Consider the following 12,251-nt stretch of genomic DNA (forward strand, 5'->3'; position numbering starts at 1 on the left):
GAGTGGAATGCAGACATAGTGGCAGGATCTCTTGGGCCATGAAATAAGCGCAGCACCTTACTGATAGTTGAACAGAAGATGGAGCCCTGGAACCCTGATACCTTTCCAGAGCAGAGCTGGCATTCTAACTTGGACTTGAATATAAAAGTAAAGTAAAATTGTATCTTTCCTTCACCAACATAACCTTGATACTTGGTCACAGAAGTTGAATTTACATCTTAAACTTATGCAGTAGGTAAAGGAGCGTAGGGCTTAGAAGAGAGTAAGTGTTTAATACTGGTAAGATATTGGTAAGTATAATCTGCATGTTTCTGTTAAGCCTCATTCATTAACATGGACATAGCTTGATTTGAATGTGGGGAAGAAGTCCATATCATGAGTAGGTTTGGAGTTCAAGTTTACACTATCCATGTGTTTTGGGAACAACCAGTTTTTAATAAACTAACATAAAATTTGGTCCTAGGCTAAGAATACCCTTGGGTAGCCTAAAAGAAAAATACATTAAACCTTTCTGGAGGGACAAATTCTCAAACCAGTTTATACAGACTTACTACAAAGATCCAATGAAGGTAACTTCATAATAAAAAATTACAAAGCAAACAAGGACACAGTCAACAGTGTAGGAGAACATGCAGACTCCATAAACAGAAGAGATTCCTAAGAACTTGAGATAATTGAATGGTCTTTAATTCATACATTAAGGGAAAAAGAAAGAGCTTAAATAAACAACTGAACCTTACATCTCAAGGAACTAGAAAAAGAACAACATAAGCCCAAAGTTAGCAGAAGTAAGAAAATAACAAAGATCAGAGTAGAAATAAATTAAATAGACACTAAAAAGAGAATAGAAAAGATCAGTGAAACTAAGAGCTGTTTTTTAAAAAAGATAAGCCAAAGGGATAAACCTTTAGCCAGACTTACCAAGAATAAAAGAGAGAGGACTCAAAATTAGAAGTGAAAGAGGAGACATTACAACTAATACTACACATGTACAAAAAATCATAAAAAACTACTATGAACAATTATATACCAAAAAAATCAGACAACCTAGAAGAAATGGTAAATTCCTGGAAACATTCACTCTACTGAGACTGAATCATAAAGAAACAGAAAACTCAGACAGATCAATTAATAGTAAGGAGATTGAAGCCATAACCAAAAATCTCCCAACAAAGAAAAGCCTAGGATAGGAAGGCCCCACTGGTGAATTCTACCAAACATTTAAAGAATTAACACCAATGCTTCTCAAAGTCTTCCGAAAAAATAGAAGAAAAGGGAACACTTCCAAACTCATCTTATGAGGCCAACATTACCCTGATAACAAATCAGAAAAGGAAATTACAGACCAATATCCTTGACGAACATAGATGCAAAAATCCTCAACAAATTATTAGCAAACTGGAATACATAAAAACGATCATACACCATGATCAAGTGGGATTTATTGAAGGGATGAAAAGATGGTTCAACATCCACAAATCAATCAACATGACAGACTGCATTAACAAAATGAAAGATAAAAATCATTTGATCGTCTCAATAGATGCAAAAAAGGCATACATGTCAAGCCCACAGCTAACATTATATTCAATGGTGAAAAGCTGAAAGCTCTTCCTCTAAGACCACGAACAAGACAAGGATGCCTGCTCTTGCCACCTTTATTTAACATAGCACTGGAAGTCCTGGCCAGAGCAATTAGGCAGGAAAAAAAATAAGGTATCCAAATAAGAAAAAAAAAGTAAAATTGACATAGTATTATATGTTAAAAAACTGTAAGGAGGCCACCAAAAAAGTTAGAACCAATAGACAAATTTGGTAAAGGTGCAGGATACAAAATCAATATAAAAATCATTTGTATTTCTACACACTAACAACAAACGATCAGGAAGAGAAATTAAGCAAAGAATCCCATTTACAATTACATCAAAAAGAATAAAATATCTAGGAATAAATTTAACCAAGAAGGTGAAGGATCTCTACACTGAAAACTCTAAGACACTGATGCAAGAAACTGAAGAAGATACAAATAAATAAACAGATATTCTGTGCTCAAGGATTGGAAGAATTAATATTATTAAAATTCCATACTACCCAAAGCAGTCTACAGATTCAATGTAGTCTTCTGTCAAGATTCCAACAGCATTTTTCTCAGAAATAGAAAAAATAATTTTAAAATTTGTATTGAACCACAAAAGTCTCTGAATAGCAAAAGCAATCTTGAGAAAGAATAAGACTGGAGGCATCACAGTTCTTGATCAAACTACATTACAAAGCCATAGTACTCAGAAGAGTATAGTATTGGCATAAAATAGTGAAACAGAATAGAGAGCCCAGAAATAGATCCACACACAAATGGTCAATTAATTTATGACAAAGGAGCCAAGGATATATAATGGGGAAAGGACAGGCTCTTCAATAAATGGTGTTGGGAAAACTGGACAGTCACAAGCAAAAGAATAAAACTGAACCTTCATCTTAAACCACTCACAAAATTCAACTCAAAATGTATTAAAGACTTGAATGTTAAGGCCTGAAACCATAAAACTCCTAGAAGAAAACGTATGGCATAAGCTCTTTGACATTGGCCTTGGCAATGATTTTTTGGATTTGACACTAAAAGGCAACAAAAGCAAAAATAAACAAGTGGGACTATTCCAAACTAAAGAGCTTCTGCATAGCAAAGGAAACCATCAACAAAATGAAAACGCAACCTATGTATGGAATGGGAGAAAATATTTGCAAATCATGTATCTGATAAGGGGTTAATATCCAAAATATATAAGGAACTCATACAACTCAATAACAAAAACAAAGAAACAACTCAATTAAAAAATCGGCAGAGGAACTGAATAGGCATTTTCCCAAAGAGACATACAAATAACCAATAGGTACATGAAAAGATGCTCAATATCACTAATAATCAGGGAAATGCAAATCAAAAGTGCAATGAGATATCACTTCACACCTGTTAGAATGGCTACTATCAAAAAGACAAGAGACAACAAGTGTTGACAAAGATGTGTAGAAAAGGGAACACTTGTGCACGGTTGATGAGAATGTAAACACGTGCAGTCACTGTGGAAAACAGTCTGGAGGTTCCTCAAAAATTATTCAAACAGTTCATGACCAGGGAAATCAAAATGGCCAACAAACATGCTATGCTACACAACATCACCAGTGACAACAGAAATGCAAAACCAAATGGCACTATTTCTTACTGGAATGGCAAAAATTAAAATTTCTGAAAGTTCTTACCTGGTTTCTACAAGGATATGGAGGAAAAAAGGAGTGTTCATATGCTGTCAGTGGGAGGGTTATTTGGGACAAACACGTTGGAGTTAAATTTGGAACTAACAAATTCGAAGTTGTTAATACTCTAGAATCCACCAATTCCACTCACAGAGACACACCCTGGAGAAGCTAACGTGCATGCACAATGCAAAGCGTCTCACTGTCCATCAAGAGGAGAATAAACAAATAAACAAACTGGGCTGTAAGCATATAATTCAGAGTACTCAAAAGTAGTATATAGCAGCTAAAATGAATGAAGTGGCTCTATCTGTATCAGTATGGTTAAATCTCAAAAGCGTGATATGGGGTTTAACAAAAGCAAGTTGTTGAGTGACATGCAGAAGATAATGCTTTCAGTATGACACCTTCGGCACATCTCAATACGACACGTTTTATGGCTACACTATATAGACATGGATGTACACTATACAGATATGCACTGAAACTATAAATAAACCCAGGAGAATGAAGAACATCAGAGTTAAGACAGCAATCACTACTGAGGAAAGACTGACACATTGGTAGCAGAAATATTCCCACATTTTCTCCCCACCCTGTGTCCATGCTTTTTGCTATGGGACTTTAGTAGCACTTCTCATCAAAACAGGGAGCCTATTACCTCACTCCTAGAATATGCGATGGCTTTGGGACTTGCTTTAACCAACGGAATGTGGTATACAAGTGATGTGTGTCAGTTCCGAGTCTAGGCCTCAGAGGCATCGCACGATCCCTCTGTCTTTTCCGAACTACTGACGCACGTGAGCAAGTTGGGGCCAGCCTCCTGCAGGAGGAGACCCAGTGAAGGACAGTCCAGGTGTCCCAGCTGAGGTCAGCCTATTCCAGCCTACAGCCAGCTGACCTCCAACCACCTGAGAGAGACAAGCCAAGATCATCAGAGCCACCCACCTGACCTACTGAAGCGGATCTGAAGACGGAGCCCAGGTAAGACCAGAGCAGCCGAGGCGACCAAGGAGTCATGAGGAGTAACAGGGCTTATTGTTTCGGCCACTAAGTTTCCAGGTGGTTTGTTACTGAGAAATAGCTGACCTAGGAGGAGCACAGAAGGCAGGAGGGGCAAAAGGGACAAGGGTTCAACTGTGTCTTTGATGTTTTATGTCTTAAGAGAGACCCGAAGCAAACACAGCAAAATGTTAAGATTGCACATAGGTAGTAGAGAAATGAGGATTTGTTATCTAATTCTCCTAGCTTCTCTGTATGTGTGAAGTATTTCACAATAAAAGAAAATTTACACAGAAGAGTAAATGTCCAATGTGCTACACCAGACAAGGTGGCCTAGAGGGTTTTAGAAAAGAACAAAGAGATGAACTTGCTCTCTTGCCCCCTCCCTACTTCACTGTCACCACACGCAGAGCCGAAGGAGTGGACCAGGGATTTCTGAGTTCACATTCTCTTCTCTCATCCCTGGGACGTCTTCCCTAACCGTCCTGGAACTGAATCCTTTGCCAGTATTTAATCCTCTGGCCTCAGTGAGTCATCTGCACAACAGCACACAGCTGATCAGCTCACAGACAGGAGATCCTCAGGGACGAACCAGGGAAGAAAGCATCACAGGGGCAAATTCTATGCTCCTGCTCCGGGGGCAGCGGACTTCAAACCTCCGAACTACTTCATACTATCGTTACATCCAAAATCCAGATTCACCCGATAAAAATGTGAGAGTCCTTCCTGCTCCATCAAATACAGGGTCAGTCACCTACCCTGTGACTTCCTCCTGACACTCTCACCTGCCCCCCCGCCCTTTGAATTTGTTGCCACTCCTGGCACAGGTGGCGTTGTGTGTCTGCCAGGAGATCTGTGCTTGCCCATCGAGAGGGACGAAAGCTCCAGGGGATACGCACTCCATGCCAGAGAGAGAAAGGGCCAGGCCGTCTGCTCCCAAGGGGCTCAACATCCCTCTTGGCCCAACGCATTGCTCGTGTTTCTGTTTGGACGTCCACAGCCAACTATGTGCATCGCGCTCTGCACTGACTGTGTACCTTCCTGTGTGCGGACTGGTCCTGCGAGTTACCCTGAGTTCTTGTCCCAACTCAATTGGGCTGCACGCTGCCTCAGGACACAGTGAGGTAAGTGACTTCGTGTCCCTACAATCCAGTGAAAGGAAAGAAGGAAAAGAGGAGAAAGGTCAGACAGGAAGGAAGAAAGGAAGGAAGGATAATAGCAGCACATATTTATAGAATGGTTATATGCCAGGTCGTGTGCGCTTTCTTCTTTAATCCTCCCAACTACTAAGTGAGGTAGATACTATTATTAATGTTTCCTAGCTTACAGTTGAGGAAACACGCTTCCGAGGGTAGCTAATATGCCTGGAGACAAGCCATGGCAAGTAAATCAGGGAGGCAGTCTTTGAGGCAGATTTAACTGGGTTCCCATCTCTGATGTCAGACTGTCATGCTGAGAGTTTTGAGCACAGAGGAGCAGATAACAAGGACCCAGGACTTCACCATAAAGAAAGAAAAGGAAAGAAGGATAGAAAGCAGAAGAGAACACAGAGGGAGGGAGAGACCCACTAACACAGGTGTCACACTGAAACTGCACGGTTTCTGCTTCATCCCTCGACGCCTCCAGAAAGGATCTGCGTGCTTCTTGGGTACTGTGTTCTGGGTTTCATTCTCTATGTGCCAAAGGCATCCGCAGAGAGCTCGTCATGCTCTCCTGCCTGCGAGAGAAGACAGGCAGACAGTCGACTCTGGCGCTGTGGACCCTGAGTTACAAATCCTGCAAGCCTCTCATCACATTTTCATTGCCAGTCAATACATACCCTTTCTTATGTGCGATCCTTTCTAAAGACTCCTACTTAATACAGGTCGTTGACCCATTAACGCTGAACTCACGACCAGCCGCGCCGCAACTGATGCCTAAGTGGACAGAGCTCACGTAACACCTGTATTTCCCCATAAGGCACAGCACACCTTCCTTGCACTTACGAACCCCAGATAGCCTTTCAGCACTACACTTGGGGGGCATTTTAAACAGCAAAATCACCAAGAAAAAGCACAAAAATGTAAAAAATGTGGCAGGAAATAGACCTTGAAAAGGACACTTGTTTATGTTAGTGGAGCTGAGACCGGAAGGTGGAAGGTCACCCTTCTTCTCTCAACTGGGAGTGTGTGTGTGTCCGGCGACTCGGTTTTCCGCTGCTCTGTGCATGTGCACAAATGATGCCCAAGACGGTGCCAAAGGGCCCCCCTTTCATCCTGAGGGTCGGTTACAATATCCACGCAACTTGGAGGTGATGAGACTATTGCTTTTGTAAATGCTTTATTATTTTGGAGCTACAAATACATTTTAGCAAGCAGGAGAATTTGCAAACGTAGAGGCCACGATGAGTGAGGATTCACTGCACGTAGCATGAAGTTGAGCCAGTTCTCAGACTCGGACACGGGAGGAACTCTGCTTCTTCTGGGAAGACAGGAAAAGCAGCAGTAGTAGTAACTGTAGCTGTGCATATGGAACAGGACCTCACGTGTTAGTCCTGCAGGGAACCTCAGGAGGCTACCCATCCATTCCCGGGTTTAGTTGGGATTTTGTTCTGGTCATGAGAGACTGTCAGCATCACAGGCCACAGAAAAGTCTAAATCTTCTTACTTTAATCAAATAGCTCCTCAAGTCCATTGCCTTTGTACTGCCTTCTAGAGGCTGCATCTTGCTCAGCTCTGTGCCTTCGTGTACAGAAGAAACTCGGCAAACACTTGCTGTGTATTGAACAGGACTCAGGTCAATCTGCCGCTACGTGGTCCTTACCCCACCCTCCCTTTGTAACATATTCTCATGTAAACATTTCCTTCTAAAGCTGTGTTTCCCACCTTGAGGTTTCTGGAATTAGTGGTCCTTAGAGTTGTCTTAAATATGTCACTGAGCTATTGAAAAAAAATATTTCCAAAAATACATTTCACTAGGACAAGACTTCACAGGTTCACATAAAATGGCAAGGTTTTGTTTTTGATTTTGTGAACCTGCCTGGAACTATAGAGTGACATTTTTTTTTGTTTTTGTAATTCATCAGTATTTTATTTATTTTATTTTATTTTATTTATTTTTGGCTGAGTTGGGTCTTTGTTGCTGCGCATGGGCTTTTCTCTAGTTGCGGCGAGCGGGGGCTACCCTTCGTTGCGGTGTGCGGGCTTCTCATTACAGTGGCTCCTCTTTTTACAGCACGGGCTCTAGGAGCACGGCCTTCAGTAGTTGCAGCACGCAGGCTTAGTAATTGTGGCGCACGGGCTCTAGAGCACAGGCTCAGTAGTTACAGTGCACGGGCTTAGTTGCTCCGTGGCACGTGGTATCTTCCTGGACCAGGGCTCAAATCTGTGTCCCCTGCATTGGCAGGTGGATTCTTAACCACTGCGCCACCAGGGAAGTCCCTGTACAGTGATAATCCTATGCCATGATACTATCTATTGCTTGCTAATACCATCTATCTCTCAGCTCCACAGACATGTCTTTGATGAATGAAAAACAGATAACTGCTCAAATTGTTTGCTAAGGGAAAGTTTTCAGAACATTTCAGGGAAATATGGGGGAGATAATGGAAATGTTCTTTGATGGTGCAAGGATAGAAAACCATCCATCTAAATGGTTCTGAACACATGGACCTTTTTGTAAATAGGTGTTATAAAATATTGTTTATTGTTTCTAAATAATGATAAGGATGTTTACACTGCCCTGACTTCTTTTAGGCAAAGCAGTCCAACTCCACCTAAATGGGAAAACTAAGTAGCAGAAGCAAACTCCTTCACCTGGAAGCTGGAGAACAGGCCTGAGGAGCCACTCCTTCAGCTTTGTTCGTTCTTTCAACACGGCTCTGCTGATTCTCCCAAGGGCCTCTTGAACAGGAAGCTTTCCGTGAATTCACCTTTCCTTTGTGGAACATTCTTTCTTCTTGTGAGAATCAGCCAGGATCCAACTGCAGTGACACAGACAGCATGTACTGTGCCAGTAAGAGATCTGCCAGCGCCCAGGCAACCTAAGTTGTGTTTCTCTTGAAATTCCTTTTCATGCATTTCTTCCATTCCCGTTGCAATGTCATTCTGAGGAACAGCTGGTGCCACCCTTCCCCATCGAGGCAAGGTTACAGCCTCGCTGGGTTTTGTGCTTTGAGAACAGAAATGGGGGCAGGGGAGGAAAGGGCAGTAGGGACTGGAGACCTCAGGCTCAGTGCCTGCCTCATTTCCAAAGTGTGTTTTTAAAGCCTTGAGGACCTTGTTGTCTGTCGTAGGCATGCTTTAACTGTTTGTACAAATAGAGAACCCGACGCTCAGTGAGACAGTCTTCCCCAATGTCTGCACGAAGGCCCGGGCCCTGCCCGGTATCCGCAGAAGGCTCTCGCGATCAGCTTCTTCACCATCCGGGCTGTGTATCCCGCCTCCTTTATCTACTCCTGCTCGCATCTGGACCCGACACCGAGGATGCCCCTTCTCTTCTCAGCCGGCCAAGCCATCTTCTTCACATTATACTTGGAGTGTCTGAGACCGCTCCCGTCCAAGAAGGCTTCTAGAACACTCAGGGAAATAGTCTTAATCTCGTCCTTCTCAGTCCAAATACAAAACTACAGACTTCATCTAAAATCTTTACCACTTAGTATTTTAAAGTATGTAAATTATGTATTTGTTATTGGCTTAGTGTTTGGTGTGTCTTCATGTAACACCATAGCTTGATTTTCTCCAGTCTTACCGCTTCTGTATATTTCATAATACAGCACCATGTGAAAAACAGATACCTAATACATTTATTTTGATTTCATAGGCCAAATGGTACCTTTAAATTGCCCTGCTGTGAAAGCCACCACTTAATACCTAATAAAACCTGATAAAACAGACTTGAGGTGACAAAGGAAGAGCTGGGTAGCAGCTCTCACCCACCTTTTGTGAATGAAGCCTTATCCCTGCACCTGACTGCACCCTTCAAGCTGTTGGCTTTACACCTAGTTACAGGAATTCTGTGAAAACATCCTCCTCTTTTTGAATGCCTTTTATTCATTTACTACAATTTTTTTTTAAATTTGATTTTACTGAAGTATCGTTGATTTACAATGTTGTGTTAGTTTCTGGTATACAGCAAAGTGATTCAGATACATACTTTTTCAGATCCTTTTCCATTATAGTTTATTACAAGATATTGACTATAGTCCCCTGTACTATAGGTAACCGGACCTTGTTATCTATTTTATATTATATATAGTAGTTTGTATCTGCTAATCCCAAACTCCTAATTTATTGAATAGGCATAAACTGAACATCTTTTGATCATACTACACCCACTTCAACTCGACCTGTCATAGTACAAACCCTGACGGTCTCTGACCCTGGTCCTGCACAGCCCAGTTTTCTGTCTGTCTACATGGCTTTGCATTAGAAGCAGTTGCAATGGTAGCATTCATGCTCAGAAGACAATTTCTTGCTCCAAGGACAGAGCACCTACCTTGTTCTTGGTGGGATCACCAGGCTCTTTGGAAAAGGATGTGGAAAGTGTTAGTGAGTAATGGACCCAGTCTGGAGTGGTGTTCTCCTTAGGGTTGTTACTGGACAGTTGTTTCCTTGAGTAGAAAATCAAGACACATTCTATGAGAAAGTTTTCTCTGTGCCAAAGGAGTTTCCATAAGTTATTACATTTGGGCATACTAATAGAGTGCTTTTTGTTTCTTGGAATCAAGACAGACCATCTTATGATGATGTCAGACGTCCTCCAGTTCAGTCTGCTGGCCAGTTACAATCTGCATACAATTTGGATTGGATGAAACTATTGCTTTTGTAGATGCCTTTATTCGTTGTAGTCACTACTTGTAGCAAATATGTTCTAGATGGGATAGGGAGCATCTGAGAATGTAGTTCTACAAGGAAAGACAGTGGAAAAGGTGGCAAAACAGCAGAGACAGAAACGGGGACACAGTTATTGGCCAAGTAACACAGGAAGCCAAAGGATTAAGGAAGCTGAGAGCACAGTAAGCAGAAATAAAGATGCTCCCCACTGTCTGATCATCACCATGTTGACTCAGTGTCACTAAAACACTGCCAGTTGCTGCTTTAGACCAACTTCCACCAGGCCTGCATGTAGGCACACTACTTTCCCAGTCCACAAAACGTTATTAATGGACAAGGGCGAGGTCACAAAGGGAAGATGAGACAGGGGTAAAGAAGTCCTATTTTGACTCTTATAAAATCTTAGAAAGAGTACCTTAAAAGCAAGTTTTTGAAAGGGAGGGATTTAAAACAGTCACATTTGTCTCATACACTTCTATAAAAAGATTATCACAGGAAATCCATACTTGCAATGTATATTTCACTGCTTTGTAATTTTTAAAATTTAATTGGAAAATAAGGTAGAGGGAAGGTTTTATTTGTATGTTAATTAAGCCTTGTACCTGGAATGATTCAAATCTTTTGGAAAAGTCAAATATCTCCATGAAATTGTAGTGAATAGTCTCCTACACCTAGTATCTGTGTGGGACACGTAGAAGTTTTAACTCACGAATATTCACAGATAGGACATAATGGTAGGAAAAAGGACACTTTTTTTTCATAAAGAGACTTTAAGAATAACTGTATAGAGGAAAGGAACCAAGATGGCAGAGCAGAAGGACGTGCTCTCACTCCCTCTTGCGAGAACACCAGAATCACAACGAACTGCTGAACAATCATTGACAGGAAGACACTGGAACTCACCAAAAAAGATACCCAACATCCAAAGACAAAGGAGAAGCCACAATGAGATGGTAGGAAGGGCGCAATCACAGTAAAATCAAATCCCATAACTGCTGGGTGGGTGACTCACAGACTGGAGAACACTTATGCCACAGAAGTCCACCCACTGGAGTGAAGGTTCTGAGCCCCACGTCAGGCTTCCCAACCTGGGGGTCCACCAACGGGAAGAGGAATTCCTAGAGAATCAGACTTTGAAGCATAGTGGGAATTGACTGCAGGACTTTGACAGGACTGGGGGAAACAGAGACTCCACTCTTGGAGGGCACACACAAAGTAGTGTGCGCATCGGGACCCAGGGGAAGGAGCAGTGACCCCAGGGGAGACTGAACCAGACCTACCTGCCAGTGTTGGAGGGTCTCCTGCAGAGGCAGGGGGTGGCTGTGTCTCACCTTGAGGACAAGGACACTGGCAGCAGAAGTTCTGGGAAGTACTCCTTGGCATGAGCCCTCCCAGAGTTGGCCATTAGCCCCAACAAAGAGCCCGGGTAGGCTCCAGTGTTGGGTTGCCTCAGGCCAAACCACCAACAGGGAGGGAACCCAGTCCCACCCATCAACAGTCAAGTGGATTAAAGTTTTACTGAGCTCTGCCCACCAGAGCAACAGCCAGCTCTACCCACCACCAGTCCCTCCCATCAAGCCTCTTAGACAGCCTCATCCACCAGAAGGCAGAGAGAAGAATAAAGAAGAACTACAATCCTGCAACCTGTGGAAGGAAAACCACATTCACATAAAGATAGACAAGATGAAAAGGCAGAGGGCTATGTACCACATGAAGGAACAAGATAAAACCCCAGAAAAACAACTAAATGAAGTGGAGATAGGCAACCTTCCAGAGAAAGAATTCTGAATAATGATAGTGAACATGATCCAGGACCTCGGAAAAAGAATGGAGGCAAAGATCGAGAAGATGCAAGAAAAGTTTAGCAAAGACCTGGAAGAATTAAAGAACAAACAGAGATGAACAATACAATAACTGAAATGAAAACTACACTAGAAGGAATCAATAGCAGATTAACTGAGACAGAAGAACGGATAAGTGACCTGGAAGACAGAACGGTGGAATTCACTGCTGTGGAAAAGAACAAAGAAAAAAGAATGAAAACAAATGAACACAGCCTAAGAGACCTCTGGGACAGCATTAAATGCAACAACATTCACATTATAGGGGTCCAAGAAGGAGAAGAGAGAGAGAAAGGACCTGAGAAAATATTTGAAGAGATTATAGTCGAAAACTTCCCTAACATGG

This window comes from Orcinus orca, chromosome 11 (assembly GCF_937001465.1).
Source record: "Orcinus orca chromosome 11, mOrcOrc1.1, whole genome shotgun sequence".
In the NCBI taxonomy this organism is placed as follows: Eukaryota; Metazoa; Chordata; class Mammalia; order Artiodactyla; family Delphinidae; genus Orcinus; species Orcinus orca.